We start from the raw sequence: 18,403 nt of genomic DNA, 5'->3' as shown, positions 1-18,403 counted from the left end.
ATCTGAGGGGTACACAAAGTCAATAGTCTAGACTAGCAGTTGTCCGACAGTTGTCCATTTTTGTGGAAATCGCGGTGGCTGAGCGGGTTAGGAGGCCGACTTTGGTGCTGGCGATTTGATGCCTGACTCTGACTGTGCGGATTCGAATCCCCAATGGGACACAACTCAAAAAGGTACTAAAATTGTACTTTCCTAAGAAAATGTAATCCACAATATAACATATGTTACATCTGACCACTTTTTAAACGGCATTGTGTAATTATAGCTGTTGGCAATGTTCAGAATTATCACGGCGGGTACGACAGAGATTGTTCACACATTGTACCCGTGTCGGAAATCAAGCCCGGATCTGCAACTTTTCAGCGAACGCCTCCCTAGGCGACTAACGGGATCGGGCAGTGAGGTTCGCTGACGTGGTCGACACATGCCATCGGTTCCCAATTGTGCAGATCGATGCTCATGCTGTTGGTCACTGAATTGTCTGGTCCAAACTCGAACACATGTATTTACAGACCGCCGCCATATTCCCATGAATGCGGCGTAAAACCAAACCCTCTCACTTAAAAGGGAATGTAAATTTTGTTCAAACTGAAAAATGACAAGAGGTCGAAACTTCCTCTTCTATGCGCGCACGGGCAAAATCGAATTTGCAGGCTTTTAGTTTCTTGATGAATGATTTAGATATTTAAAGTTGCCGTTGCTACTATTTCAGTAGCAAGGTATTATGTTCATGTTGCTATTCCCGCGATTAATGTGGGCTTTTCACCGTTTTTTGCACAGTTGCAGAGTTTACTTTGGTAGGCCTGATATTCGGTTATATATTGAGATTACTTGGGCTGAGGTCACCCAGAACTGTCACCGATACAATGCGCTAACAGGTGTGGGAGGTAAACCTCTGGCCCAAATGCTTGTCACATGTTTTTGCCCCACTTCACCAGACAGCAAAAAAAGATATGCGGACTATGCATTCACGAGGACATCAGGTAGGATAGGTTGGAAAATTTTGATTCCACTGTTATCTGTGGCAGGAATGTGTCGCAACTATGAAGTCCTGCAGGATAACAACCAATTACAGACGGTTTGCTATAAGTCCTTCCCAAATACAGAGAGCATGAATTTCTTCCCAAATCCCCTGTAATCACGGTTTGTTTGCTATTTGTTGTTTAAAGCCGCACACACCTGTATTTAATCTGTATGACGTCGGTATGTAAGTAATCAAGATATCCAGTGATTGACATCATGAGCATCTGTTCAACTGGGATATAAAGGCATGCGTCAGGGCGACTGACCACTCGATCTTGTTAGTAACGACAAGCACGATCTGCTGAAAATCAGTTCTAATTTGGATCCCTGACCGGTCTTGTAAACAAGAACACACAAAGTATATGCAAGACCATGCTCTTCACGCGCGACTGTACAAATCACATATCACTTTCAAAATTAAATGTGAAATTAAGAGATAAGTTTATCAAATTTCGTTGCATATTATTGAAGAGGACATATCACAGATCCCAAACTTTCAGACCGTTCATTTTATTACTATTTCAGAATTAGCAGAAAGGATTTTTTGTTGTGTCTGTGACACATTTTCCTATCAGTTGCGTTGTCTACCCTATCAGCCATATTGTTAGGAGTTACCTGACAAATATCACGCGCTGCTTTCCCACGTAGACTGCAGTCTTGAACAGGACAATTTAAAGCTCCAGATCGTGATTAGATATGTCATAACGTCATTGCAGAATGTTACTGCTGCTTGTGTGCGCCTTGTCTCTTTGGGGAGCGGCGTTCCCGGACACAACCGTCACCATCTACAACGAGTGGCTCTCCCAGGGTGGAAGGGTGCATTTCGAAGTTGAGAGATGGAACAAAATTAACGGTCTCACCCAACAGAACCTAATACCAAAGTGTAAAGCCATCAGAACAGCTGCCGGACGTTGGCTGAACCCTGATCTGGCTGGTGGTATTTTTGAAAATGTATGTATGAATTACAAAACATCTTACATATTATCCACAGTCCTTCGAGTTGGATGCCTGAATATGCTCTATGTACTGGTACTCAATGTGTTTTTTTTTGGGGCATACATAGCTTCTGATTAACTCGCGCATAGAAAATCAGTTTAAAGTCAATATCACGTAAATGCTGATTTCTAATGCTGTAGATTAGCTACGTGTACATATATGTTGAATACCTTATGAATAATAGACTGCCTAAACTCAAAGTATGCTTCACCAATGTTTGCTTTCTGCACTGACATAATAATCGTTGGACTGAACCGGATAATCCTGTGACTAAGAAGGTCAAGAACAACACCGATGTTCGCATAAACTTGCGCCATTCTGTTCTGATGCCATTCATAGGTCAAGTCAGGGAGAATTGGTTGTTCACCTGATCCAGTTTGCGGCTCTCAGTATTGGTAGCGGACTTCAGTCCAGTTCTAACCCTGATAATCCATGAACTGTTTTGGCAAGCAAATCATTTCAAGTCATTTTACGAAGATTTAGGAAAGGGTTTCACTAAGTTTGGATTACTTGTACCCAATCCATTCTCTTGAATAATATGTGTAAATCAAATCAAATCACGAAGATTCAAATTAACATTTATTCAGAAAAGAATCACTATAAAAATGTTACGTTTTCTCTGTTCATAGTTGGTCCTCAGCTGTGGCAGATCGCAAACGCCACCGTTTGCTATTTTGCAGTTTTATACAATATTCATGAGAATACACGAAAGGTCAAACGCCAGTCAACATTTGTGGAAAGATTGTGGGCACATTGACTGTGGGAGAAAGCCAAGAAGGATGTCGATCACATCATCGACAGAGGACGCCTTGAAGCTGGCGTCTAAGGCCCAGATTTTCAAAGCTTTCATAGAGCTAATGTTGTCGCAAATAAATGTTAATCTACAGCACTTACGGCAATCTTGGCGCTAAGAAAGCTTCGAAAATCTAGGTCCAAGTCTGTAGTTGCTTGTCAAGTACACCAGATCAAGCGATAGACCGGGAGTTACCACCCCTGCACAAGATCACTGTATTGTTCTTTCTCTGTTTCACCAACCAGCTCCTTCTGCAACTGAGATGCAGATGTTCCTTGTATGTGATGTTTATGAACTAAATATTCAGGAACCATCTTCGTGGGGTGGGCACAACGGGTATTTATCCTTGTATGGAATCGCCTGACTCTTCCAAAGCTGAATTGCGATTTCTTCTCCAATGCCGAGATTGTAGACAGCGACAGACGATAATAATGACAGATATGTGATGATGTTGCTGCACACCTTCTATTTGTCTTCATCCATTTTAGTCTACGTTAAAGCGTTCTCTTGTCACGCTGGGTTCGATTCTCCACATGGGTACAATGCGTGAACCCCGTTTCTGGTGTCCTTCTGCAGTGATGTTGCTGGAATATTGCCGAAAGCCTAGTAAAGTTAACTCAAACCTATACACCCAATCATCCATTCAAATCCGATGCCGGGAGTTGTTTCCTCATGGCAATACTAAAAAATGCGGCACTGCTGAATTCCTCCTGAATTGAAAATTCTTGCCAACGACCTTCAAGCATTCTTAACCAATTGCAAATAGGGCATCTGTGAGATGAACACAGCAGACGTGTACATTAACATACGGCACAGACATTTCCACAACTATCCAACACTTTCATGATAATGCCACAGGAGAGATTCCCCATCATTATTCAGTCTGATTCTATGACACTACAAGGATGTGCAGAGGAGTGATAGCAACACTGTGACAATAATTATTACGAAACATGCACATTTTATTTATTTTTTTCACATTTAACACAGTATGATTTTCAAAGTTAGTCAATGTTTTTCAATGTCATCTTATCCCATTCAGTGGCGTCAAAGTCCAAGTCACCATGGCTACCCAGATCCTGCCTTTCTCCAGGACCATGCACTCCAGTCAAAGGCATTTCGGTTCTACATGCAACAAGTGAATGGCTATGGAAGTGACATCAAAAACTTGGTCTGGGAAATAAAATGTGTCTTGTGTCATTTGATCATTTTAAAAACAAACTGTCAACAGGAATATGGATTTTGAAAAAAATACTGTTTCGTTTGGTTCGAATTCCTTTTAGGCGTCCAACCGTATCAACAGAGTCAATGTACATCGTCTTGTAGGGAAGGAAAATTTATAGATGAACAACGTATTGGTGCGGTACAATATCATCATCATATTACACCAACTGTAAAACCCCAAAACGGTATATTTAGACTATATGACAGTTTAACATTAATTCTACCAATACTTCAGTGAATTCTGGATTCGGATTGGTCAAATGAAAGTAATTCAGAAGTATATAATAACGATATATACTTCTGATTTTACAGACTCGCAGAATATTTTTTCTGTAATCTTGGTGACGCGATTATTGTAGACTGGGTATAAACGTACTGTGTTGGAAAGTGAGAGGGGTGTAACGAATTTACAATAGTTCTACAATGTTTATTTAAAACCTCAAGCTACGTACTCGGTTTTACATTTACATTACATTTACAGCTGTTATAATTTAGTTATACACCTCTGATTTCCAACACAATATGTTTATCTCCTAAATATATGTGACTTACAAATTCTCTATTTCGGATCTTTTGGTTAGAATTCCATTTCGTGAAATCCATTTCGTGAAGCTCAAGATGTATCGTCTCGTATTACACCACCTGCTATGAAGGCCTGCAACTTACCCCATTCAGACATACTGAGCAATTGATGAATATTTTTGACTAATTGCATTTGTTTCCGTCTTACAGGTCTGAACTGGCCCACTTGGATAGACAAGTCCCATCATGGAGGAAAATTTCCCAACAACGTTGACGCTGCAGCTGAGTTTGTGTCGTTGATGGTTCAGAGTGCCAAGGACTACACAGGAGGACGCATTCCCCACATATTTGAGGTCATCAATGAACCTGATTGGGTCGAAAAGTATATTGACCAACAGACAAATATCGACTTCCACAAGGCAGTCGCCCAAAAGCTAAAATCAAGATTTGGGATGAAAGTTGCCGGACCAACGTACACCAGTATGGCCTTACGACAAGCAGATGAAAATAACTTCAGCTATTGGAAGAGGACTGCTAAGTTTATGGACATGTCTCTTGATCACTTGGACTTCTTCTCTTTCCATTCCTACAACTATGTGCGAGTATCTGGTGGAAGTTACACCTACTTTGGTATCAACGAAGCTAGTCTCGTTGCTTCTATTGACATGGTGGAGAATTACTCTCATCTCAAGAAAGGAAGAAATGTTCCGTTGATTATCAGTGAGTTTGGAAGGGGAAGTGTGTTCGGAGTTGCGTCGGGTTTTGAAAATGGAATGACAGACTTTGAAACCATTTATCATGTTTACTTTCCTGAACCTTCGGGAATTTATTGACAGGGCGATAGTATTTCTACTCTCAAATGAACAATATCCGGGTCATACTACCCTTCGGAGTTCCTTGTTTACACGGGATGGCCACACCCTTCACATGACCAAATTTTTCACCTTTTGGCAAAACTTTTATTATGATCAAAGGTTTCTCCGAGTCTCAAGTCAGTACGATGGGCAGGAGAAAATAGTTGCATCACTCGCTCTAGCAAATCCCCACAACAAGGAGATGGTGGTTCTTCTCCACAATTATGGTTCCAAATGGCAGAATGTTAAAATTTCGACAGGTCTAAACTTCATGGCACCGTCGGTCTGTCTGGACCATCGACCTGCTTCTACAAGTTCAAAACCAACTACAACTTTAACGGAATACACACGAACAACGAGAACACTTACTATGGCAAGAACATTGTCATCCCAATCAACAACGGACATGCGCAGACAACCATCCATCTACCCAGCTCTGGATATCACAGTGCCCATCTTAGAGTGGGAGTTAGTCGCGACAAGAATGCCAATTCCAACCCCGGTCAGGTTATGTTCAATGGCCACCCGCTGTCCTCAAGCTACATGCTGTTCGATGCCATGAAGGTTGAAGGGAAAACAAAATGGAATGTGTGGGAGTTCATGGTCCCTCAATCACAGGTCCACACAACTAACACGGTCAGCATGACCTTTGAGGGAACGTGTCATCACGTGTCATCTGTCGCGCTTGTTGTTGGAAAACTTCAATAGAAAAACTTCACTTTAAGAAAACTGTGTTTGTTTTTATTGAATTGAACATAAGGAATGATACGTAAAGAAAAAGTTGTAGATTTGTTGAAGATAAACCTTTCACACTGAGGATATATAATATATTTCTATTCAGAGCCAATTATTGTATATCGGTCCAGAATGACTTTTAATTTGTCAGTATTGAGTAATATATGTAGCTTTTAAGGTTCGATACTCAGCAGTATGTAAGTATAGTGAACAACCGTCTAAATGATATCGTTCGGATTTGTAAGTCATAGAAAGGCCCTAAAAGATCCAAACACTGAGAACAGACAGATGAAACACCAGAATAGAATATTTGCCAAGTGTATTTGCTGTCTCAAAATCATACTTAAATCTCCAAGGATGATAGGGGCGGTGAGGTAGCCTAGTAATTCAAGCTTTCGCTTGTCTCTGAAGACCCGGGTTCGATCCCCACATAGGTTCTATGTGAGCAGCCGATTTTTGCAGTCAGCCCATCCTTTCACCCTTTCATATTCTTTCGGTATTGGTGATTGGACGATTGATTCGTGCCCACGCCGTGTTTGGCGGTAGATGCCACCATCCTCACTCTTGCATCAAGCGTTGAGACTTATTACTTACAATCGGGGGTCTTGTCATCACCTCTATCAAGTCGCACATGAAAAGGACACATTTACAGAAATAAGAAATCACGACATACACAAGAAGCATTGATTTTCGACGTTTATTGACCGTTTTTTACCACCAGGTTCGGAAGTGTGGAAGGTCTTCTTTGGTTTCCGTTATGCCTACAAGAGAGTTGTTGTTTTGAGCATTGCGAAAACGAGAAACATAGTGGCTGCTTTAAATCATTTATTCTAATTTAGTATAGTTCGAGTTTAAAGCGTTATTATGAGTTTATAATAATGGTTTATTTCCATTTTTTTTTGCCGGTGTATGAAAACAGAAAATTATGACAGTATACTGCAGTCCAAGCGATAAACGTATGTTAAATACTGATCAAAAAAAAACCCCATACCGCCTGCAATGTTTGAAGAACCGTTTGTATGTTTCAGTGGGTACCTACAAATCAGTTGCTTGTGTTTCCTGCCCATGTCAGGGAGTCAAACGGCTGACTGTCACTCTTGCTTGTCGCGCCTTTTAGCGTAAAGAGCAATCTCTTTAACCATATGGCCATCTGACCCAGTTTTGTTAAAAAGAAAATTGTTACCCATTAATCATTATTATTCTTCTCCAATTGTTCCAACTTTGTGGTTTGATGACCCGAAAGAAACTGACGCTCACGTTTTGACTTTTACTTCCTTGTGTTCTGACACTAGAAAGATGGCGTTTCTTTTCATGTTGAATTCACAATGTCAGTGATGTCATGAGCTACTCTTGGTTATTCCTTCCATCAACTTCATCTGATATAACTGAAATGCACTGAGCTGTTCAAAGCTGCGCTGAAGCCATACATGTCACAACAGAGAGTTACAGGTTTGAAGCCGTTTTGACGACATTCCATGGTCTTCAGCAAACCATGTTCGAGGGAAGAGGTGGCTAACAGGATCCGGTGCTAGGATTCACTGCAGGCTTTGCTGATATGAACTACTCTGATGGAGGGGCTTCGACATTTGCGGAATTTGAATATTTGTTGGTCGAATTGGATCGTGGTGTGCGACAGCTCGATCCTCAGTCACAGACGTTACCTGTTCTGTTTGTGGCCTTGGGGTAAGAGTAGCAACTCATTCCCAGGCACTTCATCCGGAATCTGGTCCAGTCTAGGGGACGTCGATGCGATGCAACCATTGATGTTAATGGTGGCCACACAAGATACTGACTGCTTTGCGACCTTGACCTTGGAACATTTGTCATTTGTGACGTATAGTTTTTGGCAGGTTTTTCTTCATGACCGCCCTGTATTTACTCAACCGTAAGTGCATAAATTGATAAGAATTTTCAGCTCTGCGTTTCTTTCCTTTGAGTAGTATATATCACCGTATCTCATTTGTGTAGATTGATGCTAATGCTGTTGATCACTGGATCTTCTGGTCTAGATTAGATTAAGTAAACACCACGGAAGTGTAGCTTAATTATTTCTGAGTGCGGCGTTAAACAACATGTCAAACCAACAATGATACATGTCCTCAAGCAGTCTGCAGATATTTAATAGCATCATTATTACCTTCTGCCGATCTTCCACCTCTGTCACTGAGCAATATCACCAGTGACTGAAACACATTAGCATAAGAATAATTGATAGATGGATCAAGAGGGACGAATTGATCATGAGAAGTGAAACAGAACGATAATGATGACGTGAGACAGAGAGAACGGGGTTACAGGTGACAATTGGAACGGGGGTGGGTGGGTGGAGGCGTGAGGGAGGTTGGGAGTATGAGATAAGGCTGGAGTTGGAGCTGAGAGGCACTCAGAGAGGACTATACTCCTATAGTCTCGAGGGAGTTTAAAGAAGAGAGGGGTGGGGTGGGTTGGGTTGGGTTGGGGTGGGTTGGCGTGGGGTGGGGTGGGGTGAGTTCCGGGATTCAGAACGACACTCTCAGCGCCAGGCACCTAACCGCCAGCACACAGACTCAGCCATCAAACCCACTCAGCCATCGTGGTTACCACAAATGTTGAAGTCGGACATCTGGTAGTCTAGGACTAGGACTAAATCAACAATAGTGAAGAAAGAGTGTCCAAGATACAGAAGATGAAGGGAAGAGCAAGGTCGAATGGTCAGTGAGGTAGATCAATATGTACACATGCATATATGGATATACACTCACTTTGACACCTCTCTTCCCTACGTCAGGCTGCGAGGGTTCCAGTCTATTGACCTCATGTTCAGCAGCGCAGCTGAGGCCCAACAAAACAACAAGGAGTTGTACTCGGATCGGCAGCATCGTAGCAAATACTGAAACGGCCATGAGTAAAGTTATAGTTTAGTCCAACTCATGTGCAGTGAATGGTTGTTTTGCTTCTGTCAATGAGAATATCATGAGCATGCATGCATTCCTTGGACAGTGCTTATTCTTGAACATAGTACTAAGAGTCTTTTCATTAGTAGCATGTCCAGCAGGAAAGTCTAAACACGTTTCTGTTAGACAGCTAACATGCACAATTGCTTTATGTTCATTGTGTATTTCGTTTGCAGAACTCCGTTTGCAATCTAACGTTTCTATCTTGCCGCAGAGTTAACATGCAAATGTCTCAGTCACTTTGTTCTGCATTTCATCGTAATACAACCCTGGCACGGCACGATATGCCCTCTGTTTCATCAGACAGTTACCACCTACCCAACCAAGTCTCTTCGTGTGGGTATTCTGGGTGTGTTTCAACGTCCGTAACACCACCCGATATGCCTTCTGTCTCTTCGTTCAATTACTATATATACATGCAAGCCACAATCAGAGGATAATCCCTGTGTGTTTGACTTCCGTAACACCACTTGCTAGTCCCCTTTACTTATGAGACAGATTTCACTTAATCTCACCAGTTCCGCATATGTATACACACCCAAGTCACAATGAGAGGATAATCCCTGTTAATCCCTTCTGTAACACTACTCGATGGTCCTTACTTTTCAGAAAGATTTCACTTAATCTCACTTAAATACCTTCTTGACCACATTGTCCAGACAGAAACTCCATCTTGTCTATAATGTGATAAGTCCTGAATGCTGCTTACATATTCCCGTTTATGTGTATGACGTTCAAACACTTAGGTCTAGCCCATTGTGTTCTGTGATATATTTGTTCAATTCAGTTCGCATACTCCTGCATAATCCGTTGAATGCCTTCTTATGGCGTATCAAAGGGTTGATGTACGAGTTGATAAAAAAATAAACAAACATTGGGGTTTGTGACCAGTGAACAACGTTTATACCTTACAGAACCCCTGAATGTTGTTTTGACTAGTTTGTTTGAAGCACTTGTACAAATCCTTTTTGTAGTCATCGCTAGATTTTGCAGATGACAACTTTGAAGAAAAACAAATTTAGAGTTATCTCCCTTCCAGTAATTTGCATTGGCAATACATCGGTAATTTCCGTACATCTTAAGTGACCCTGCATATTCCGTTGAATGCCATCTGGCGTATCAATCACCATGTCTAACACGTTTTGTGAACTCGACACATATGCTAAGTATAGCTCACGTGTGCATTGTGTTGCGTGATGATTTTGTCACACCTATAGGTAGTCACGTGTTGAGGATATTCTGTATCATCCAGCTTGTTTTCAAAGTGACCATAAGATGAATTCACCTATTCATTTGGATCATGTAGACGAAGGAATGAATCCGTTTGCAATAACCATACAGCATACAGTATGCCCTCTGTTACCAATGGAACAGATATTTTGTGCTTATGTGTATTTCTTGCTTAGTAACCAACGGGCATGGTGCATTATAAGTTGTTCACTGGTCACGAGTGTGTGTGTGTGTGTGTGTGCGCGTGTGTGTGCGTGCGTGCGTGCGTGCGTGCGTGCGTATTTATTTTACCGAACACTTCAATGTTAATTTTGAACTTTTTGAAGCATGAGTATTGGATCGTACACTTCCGCCAACCTGTTTGAATCAAACGATTCGAATCTTGCATCTTGCTAATTTTCCCGTATGTAATGTCTTAGAAAAGTCGCCGCCATGTAATTCCCCTTCTTGATATTCACAGGGACTACATTTGAACGTTTTGTATAAATTCACTTTTTGGAAAGAAAGTGATATGTTTTCGTAGCCACAGTTACAATTTGCAGACGACACAAGAAAAACAAGATTTAGAATTATCTCCCTTTCATCGATTTCAATTCGCAGAACATTGGTAATGTCCGACCATCTTGCGTCATTTGATGTTATTCAAAATAAAAAAAGTAACTACCACGAAGTACCGAATGAACTGCTATTGGCAACGGGGTGTATTGCAATGTACATCGGTTGTACACTGGGTACATTGAAAATAATAGAACAGCACTCAACCAATCAGAAAACGACATTCATGTGTCATAGTCCAAATGTACATACATACTTCGAGTAATCCACAGTTTCCACACAGCGATAAAATGATGTCTACGTGAGAAATTCGCAATGACCCAACTTTTCTTCGATCCATAGACGAGACAAATCAAAATTTAAAATCAGCGGTGTTCGACTGTACATAAATACCTCACGATACCTGTGATGTTAAACACTGGGATGGAGCGCCATAAAGACATTGCTCAGAATTACCAGCTAGATTGTTAAAATAGAAATATGCATACATACCCTTTCAGCAACACGTTTCAAACTACCATATGGTAGTCTCGAGTACCCTTTATATCTGCTAAGTTCATTTTATTGTGGCCAATTTCACAGGTTGCGAGTTATTGACATTCCGAACGGTTAATTTCACACATCCCGTTGAATAGCTTCTTGGCCATGTCGCCCAGACCGAAACTCTATCTATAATGTGATAAGTCTTAAATGCTGTTCGCATATTCCCGATTTTGTGTGTGATGTCACAGCACTTAGTTCTAGCACGTTGTGTTATGTGATATGTTTGTTCAATTCAGTTCGCATACAGCTGCATATTCCTTTCTCTGTATGGCGTATCAACCACCATGTCTAACACGTTTTGTGAACTCGACACATATGCTAAGTATAGCTCACATGTGCTCGCGTGTGTCACACGGTAGTCACGTTTTAGGATATTCTGTATCTTCTAGCTTGTTTTCAAAGTGACCATGTATTGTCCCTTGGACGCTGCATTTCCTGATGTGTTGTTACATTTCAAGATGGTTATCTGTCAAAAGACATGCACAGATGCTTGTCAGACACACGCTGATTGTCTGTTGTATGTATTGAGCCTGGAATACTGACAATGCTTTTCGTATATGACAAATAACCCCTACTTGTAATGTCAAGGTTTTTGAAATTTATTCTCCCTAATAGATAACACGCAATAGCCAACAGTGTTGCCTCGTGATGTTTTCATGTTTTAGTTAGTTCTGTGTAGGATTATTCTCTCTATATATTCTAGTTTGCAATCATGGTATTCATGCATTGCCACTTGCGCATTTGATTTGCCGATGCTCATGTTTATGACTGTCTTTGTTTCATGTGCTGAATGTTACCAAAAGTTGTATGTGACAATATGGCTGAAATATTGCCGATGTGACGTTAAATATTCAGAAAAGAAACTTCACAGTCTTTCTTCAGGGCACTACAAGAGATGGTAAGGTGGATTGTTAATATTTCATTGCTGAGATCTGTGTGATGTACTCGATAAACTGACAGTGCCACAATCAATTCCATTAGGCTACACCGCCGTTCCAAAACATGGGTATACAGAATGTCAAGTCATAATATGGAGGTCGAGAATGGAGATTGATAACCCGCTACCGATTTCGAATGGTCTGTGAGGACAGTCGACCTCTAAACATCTCAGCCCTGGTTCGTGTAGCCGGCAGAAATCTGTCACGTAGGTGACGTAGGACGATTTGACGGTCTTCTGCTTGTGACGTCACACGTGGACGACCTGACCTTGGACGATCAGAAGTGGTGCCAGGTTGTTGTAGACGACCTCGCAAGTCATACACAGTATGGTGGCTGAATCCCACTGCTCAATAACCGATCTTCCCGCTTGCAACATGCCACGTTGCACATTTGACAATCGTGGCATTTAAAGTACCGATAGAACTGTGGTTTCTTGTGGTCAATGCAAACACGTGCAAGTGAAGAAAACTTCAATGCGACGTGATCGACTGATTTGGTACTAAGGTTATTTGCACGACGAATGGATAGGTTTGAGTGGGTTTTACTAACGTTTTTCTAGAGGCGAAGGATAGGGATCCTATTTCGGGTACATAGATGTATCAATTGAGAACAATTATTCATTATTTTTTAAAATTACATTTTGTGTAGTTTCTTTTTTGACTCAGTATATCAAACTTCACATGCAACTTAAAACACAACTTTGCAGATTCTGATATCTTTCGGTATGCACAAATCATAACGTTGGAAAAAAACGCGTTGTAAAAAGCCCACGAAATAGGAGTTCAAACGATTCATATATTTCCTCCAGCACTGGGGGAAAAGGTGGTTCCATCAGTCGTCCTAAAGCGCAGTGATTAGGTTCGCGGAGCTTGAAACAGTACGCATGCCCAAGTATGAAGTTGTGAAAAGTAGTCTAATCTTGGTTGTGTACACAAACAAGAAAATAATCAACTCGTCACATAAAAAGACAAATAAACCCCAAGAAACAAAACAAAACGACACATGCCTCCAAAAATCCCAACCAACATTAAAAAACCACAACAACAGCAACACCATCATCAACAGAAACAATAGCAGCAACCACAAAAAAACCCATGTTGATTGTGATAACCAGCCTTTTCGAGCCTTAACGAGGCTCTGGTGCTATAAAACTTTAGTAGTCTGGTACGGAACTGCTATTATATCAATCACACTGTGCGTTACAGAACTACACTGAATACGCGCACAAATACATAACAGTGAGCCAGGTGCATTGTGAATCAATTTACTACTTCATCAAACAGGCGCAGTCCGTCATTTCTTAGCTGAGGTATGCTGCCGGAATTTCGACATAAAATATATCACTACGGTAGTTTTAAAGTTTAAAATCAAAATTCCTGTGTAAATACTATTTTCTTACGAAACAAGGAACTGGAAATCAATGTAGCCAGAGTTGTTTGTGGTGTCCATTTTCACTTTCACACGAGAACATTCGGATGGGCTGAAAAGTAGGTCATTGTCTGAATAGGTTACTGAGACTCATGTTTCGGTATGACATGTAATTAATATTCCTATCGTAGTCAAGGTTCGATCCCGAACAGGGGTGATGACGAAACCTGGCATATCTGCTATAGCTAATAACACCTTGGCCCCTTTCATCTATATTCCAAGGTGGCTGCCATTAGTCTAGTTCAGTCAAACAATACATTGTGATTGATCACCTTCTAATCAGTGTGGATGACTGTGTGGATGATCCTAAGAACATGAGTGAGTGAGTTTGGTTTTACGCCATTTTGGCAGTTTTTGAGCAATATCACTTCAGGGGACACAAGAAATCCACTTCAGACATTGCAACCATGTGGGAATACCACCCAAACGAACGCTTAACCATTAGGCTACCCCACCGCCTCTATGAAAATTGACAAAATCGGTAGACATGCTTGAGGAAATGAGTAACTAAGGTTTTACGTCACTTTTAGCAGCACCCCAACAATATCATGGCGGGAAAAACCAGAAATTTGTATCATTGATCCTATGTCTGGACTTCTTTCGGCCACCTGTTTCCCACCTCACTTCACTGGCTGTTGCTGGGATGGAAACATCATTTCCTTTTCCTTTTCATAACTCCCTATAAAAAGGTGCAAAATGTCCTTTAAACTATGGTAATAAAATAATTAAAAGTAATATTTAATCAATAATTCTACAAATTTAGGAATATATATTATGATTAAGTAAACTGTAAACATGGCTTGGACCATGTGCTTTTGAATGTTTGAACAACTTTATGCAGGTGCTTTCAAAGGATATTGGATAATTTGCTGTGATATATACACTAGTTGATATTTACAGTGATATTTTGAACTATTTGATAATTAAATTTATCAGAATTGTTTACTTGGTTCCTAAATTTTATGACTTCACTGGCTGTTGCTGAGGTGGAAACATCATTTCCTTTTCCGGGACTTGTCTCAGCAACAGCTTCATTCCACATTAAAAAAAATCTTCATTATCACCACCATTGCCTTGTGTCGTCTTGAGCAGCAGCCCAGAGCCGAACTAACAAATACACGACTACAATTTGGCGCCCAACGTGGGGCTGCTTGTCTCAAGACGGACATCATCCACCTCCATTTCGTCTTCATATGTGAAGTGTAGCCCAACTGGATGAACTCCGTTGGGAGGACCATGGCATGGTGTACATTCCTTGTTGGGACAAATTTGACTATATTATCTGAGGATTGGATGTGTTTCATTTACGTGATTCATGGATCTATGGATTTTCTTAAAACTGTAAGTATTGGTTGTATAGGGACTCTGAGAGCCCTAACCATATGGCCTGTGCATATTGCTCAGCAACAAGCTGATCTGACACGCTTAAAGACTGAATTCATCAATGAAGAACTGTGCTTTTGGTCACATCCGAGATATGCGTCCCAATAGCTCTTTGATTGTATGTTGAACTGTTGATTGAATTGAATCTCGTGCCATGATCATGTGTTGTTTCAAGTCATCCTGAAAAAAAGAGAAACAAATTGTCATCCATCATGCACTTTGTGTGTATACGTATATGGCAAATATCGTTCACGATATTTTTATTTCTACAATTTTGAACAGATTTCTATTTCTATATTGTCTACATGTCTAAACCTTTATAAATATAATTATGCAATTGCAGCCTTATTGATTTGCATCCATTTTATTCTAATCAAGTAAATAATCTGTATAAAAAGAATTTTTTTTTAACAATATCACAGTTTCAGTAAATAGTTTCAGCAAACAATTATCTGTTACAGTAATTCAATATGTTTTAATAGTACAAGGGTAAAGTTATTGCACCTGATTCTGTCTCTGATCTTCTCTTCCACTGTTCACTCGGCATTCCGGTATTTTCTTGGCGGTCCGACATTTCCTTGGCTTCGTTTGCTGGAGATTTCAATTTTTCGCATTTCCCGCACACTAAAACATCGTGTCTCGTCTTGTGTTGTCTTGTTCCTCCATAGACATTCACTGTTGCATTATTCATTCTTTTGCATAATACTTGATATTGTTGGTAGACTTTGTGGCCATATCGATCTTGACAGTTTATTCTGGGCTTTGAGTTGCTCAGGGTGATTTGTCCTATAGTTCCCCCTGCTCATATTGGTTACATCTTGTTTTGCATTTTGGATGCATCTTCATACTTTGTTGACATCTGGGTGTTTTCATTAACTGGGTGGGTCCATTCTGTTTCACTTTGATGTTTCACTTTGTTACTCTTCACTCTTGTCCCTGGACGGTCTCACATCTGTAGCCATACACTATTGCGCTGGACATATACGTACCTGTTTCAGAAAACAACAACATTTCCATTCTCTCAGATTACATATCCGACATAACTTAGTCACTATACACTCTATATTGTAGGGTACCTTGACCTTTGGTGCAACATAGTGTCAGTTGTATTATATTAAATCATTTTGCTTAAACGTGTACATTTAAAACTTAGTCACAATTATACCTTCCAACACTAGGCATCCCATCTTGTATCCTTCCCGAAGGGGTTACATTTTTCATCCTTTCTATATTTGCTATTCTGAGATTTAGTAATGTTGTAAGTTGGTGAATCTTAACTTGTGAGATTCCTTTTGCCTTTAGTTAGGTACATTTGTATATTCCCATTTGTTTTTGGTTACTTTTACCCCATAACACTTCATGCACTAGACTTTTACAACACTTACTTGTCCATATTTGACGTTTGCGCTATGGCTGAACATAATCTGGAACGTATGGACCCAGATGTTGTCGAGGCTATGGGATGTCTGCAACGTCTTCCTTTGTCCCTCCGTACTGAGGTTTTGCATCGACTGGCAGATAACATATCAACCCAAATGCAGAACACTTACTATATAGGGACTGAAGGTGGGCATCCAATGAATGTTACCCATTCCATATCGCCCCTAGCTTACAGGAACACACCACTGCCTAGTCAGTCTCCCCAGTTTTCTACAGTTCCTTAGAGTTCTGGTACTTCTCCACTTATGCAGTTGGAGGAGAGTCCCATGCTTAATTTACCTGAGTCATTACCCAGGCTGAAGGGGCATTTTTGTATTTCCCGCCTTAGTCAGCCTCAGGTCAAAGCAACATCTTACCCTCAGGGAAGATCGACACCATACCCTCAGGGTCCAATGCCACCTTATCCTCAGGGTGCAACTGCACCTTACCCTCTAAACCTTGGGTCACTTTTAGACTTAAAAGGTGCTGGGGATTGTAAGCTACCTTATCTTGGGTATGTTAATACAGTCGTTGATATTCCCAGTGACTTTCTTGGTGAAGCTGTGCAGGTACCCTCTCCCATCCTCATAGTACCGACAATTCCAGTGTGGAATCAGGCACGTCAGTGGCTTGTGAATTCAAAGATCGATCTCGATCGTACAGAAAGTGTGCGGGCAACAAGGCCGATTACAGTCCCTGCTTTCTGCAATCAGATTGTCACTGGTATTTGTAGGGGTAATCCACCCCAAAAAGGGAAAGACTTATTTGCCTCTTCTTCTCCCACTCTTCCTGGGTCACGTGACCTTGTTAATGGCATTGTGAGCTTCAAGACGGGCCAATCGACTAGAGTTAAGGTTGAAGTCACGGATCCCTCTTCTAAACCAATCACCATTCCATCTAAGACAGTTCTTTGTTGCTTAGAGCAAGTTGATTTGCTTGAAGGTCTTCCTTCTGAAGATGGGATGACTATTCCTGGATCTCCAGAACCACTTTCTTTGTTCAATCTTTCCTTTCTATCTTCGTCACATACTCCAGAGCAGATCTCCCAGTTGAAGTCTCTCCTATCTGAGTTTGATGACGTCTTCAGTAAATCTGATTTGGATATGGGACACACAGACTTGGTGACTCATAGGATAGAGCTCAATGATGAACAGTCATTCAGGGAAAGACATCGCCGCATTCCGCCTTCTATGTACCAAGAGGTTAGGGAACATCTTAGACAAATGTTGGATGCTAAGGTTATACGCCCTTCAACTAGTCCCTATGCTTCCCCTGTGGTACTAGTACGCAAGAAAGATTCCTCTCTTCGCTTTTGTACAGATTTTAGAGAGTTGAACAGATGCACATTTCGCGATTCATATGCTCTTCCTAGAATAGAGGAGACCCTTGATGCACTTCATTGCACTTGGTACTTTTCGTGTCTTGATTTAAAATCCGGCAACTGGCAAGTAGAAGTCGCAGAAGAGCACAAACCTCGTACTGCTTTCACAGTTGGTCCCTTGGTGTTTTACAAGTGCAATTCGATGCCTATTGGTCTGATGAATGCTCCTGCAGCTTTCAAGCATCTTATGGAATGGTGTATGCGTGATATGCATCTTTTGCAGTGCCTCATTTATCTTGATGACGTCATTGTGTTTTCTAAGACCTTTGACGAGCTTCTAGATAAATTACGAGCAATCTTTCAGTGATTGCGTGAGAATGGCCTCTAGTTAAAACCTTCTAGGTGCCAATTTTTGCAAACCTCTGTAAAATATCTGGGTCACGTAATCTCTGAGGACGGCATCACTACTGATCCTGAGAAAATCGCAGCCCTACAGAATTCGCCA

General features: G+C 41.0%; 1 pseudogene; it reads left to right on the top strand.

Annotated features, from left to right (window-relative positions):
- The first annotated feature begins 1,730 nt into the window (after positions 1–1,730).
- LOC137288417 (beta-porphyranase A-like) lies at positions 1,731–6,120 on the top strand (annotated as a pseudogene).
- Positions 6,121–18,403: the final 12,283 nt, after the last annotated feature.

The sequence above is a fragment of the Haliotis asinina genome, chromosome 1 (assembly GCF_037392515.1).
Source record: "Haliotis asinina isolate JCU_RB_2024 chromosome 1, JCU_Hal_asi_v2, whole genome shotgun sequence".
NCBI lineage: Eukaryota > Metazoa > Mollusca > Gastropoda > Lepetellida > Haliotidae > Haliotis > Haliotis asinina.
Note: the sequence above shows the minus strand (reverse complement) of the source record. Positions and strands in the feature narration are given on the sequence as shown.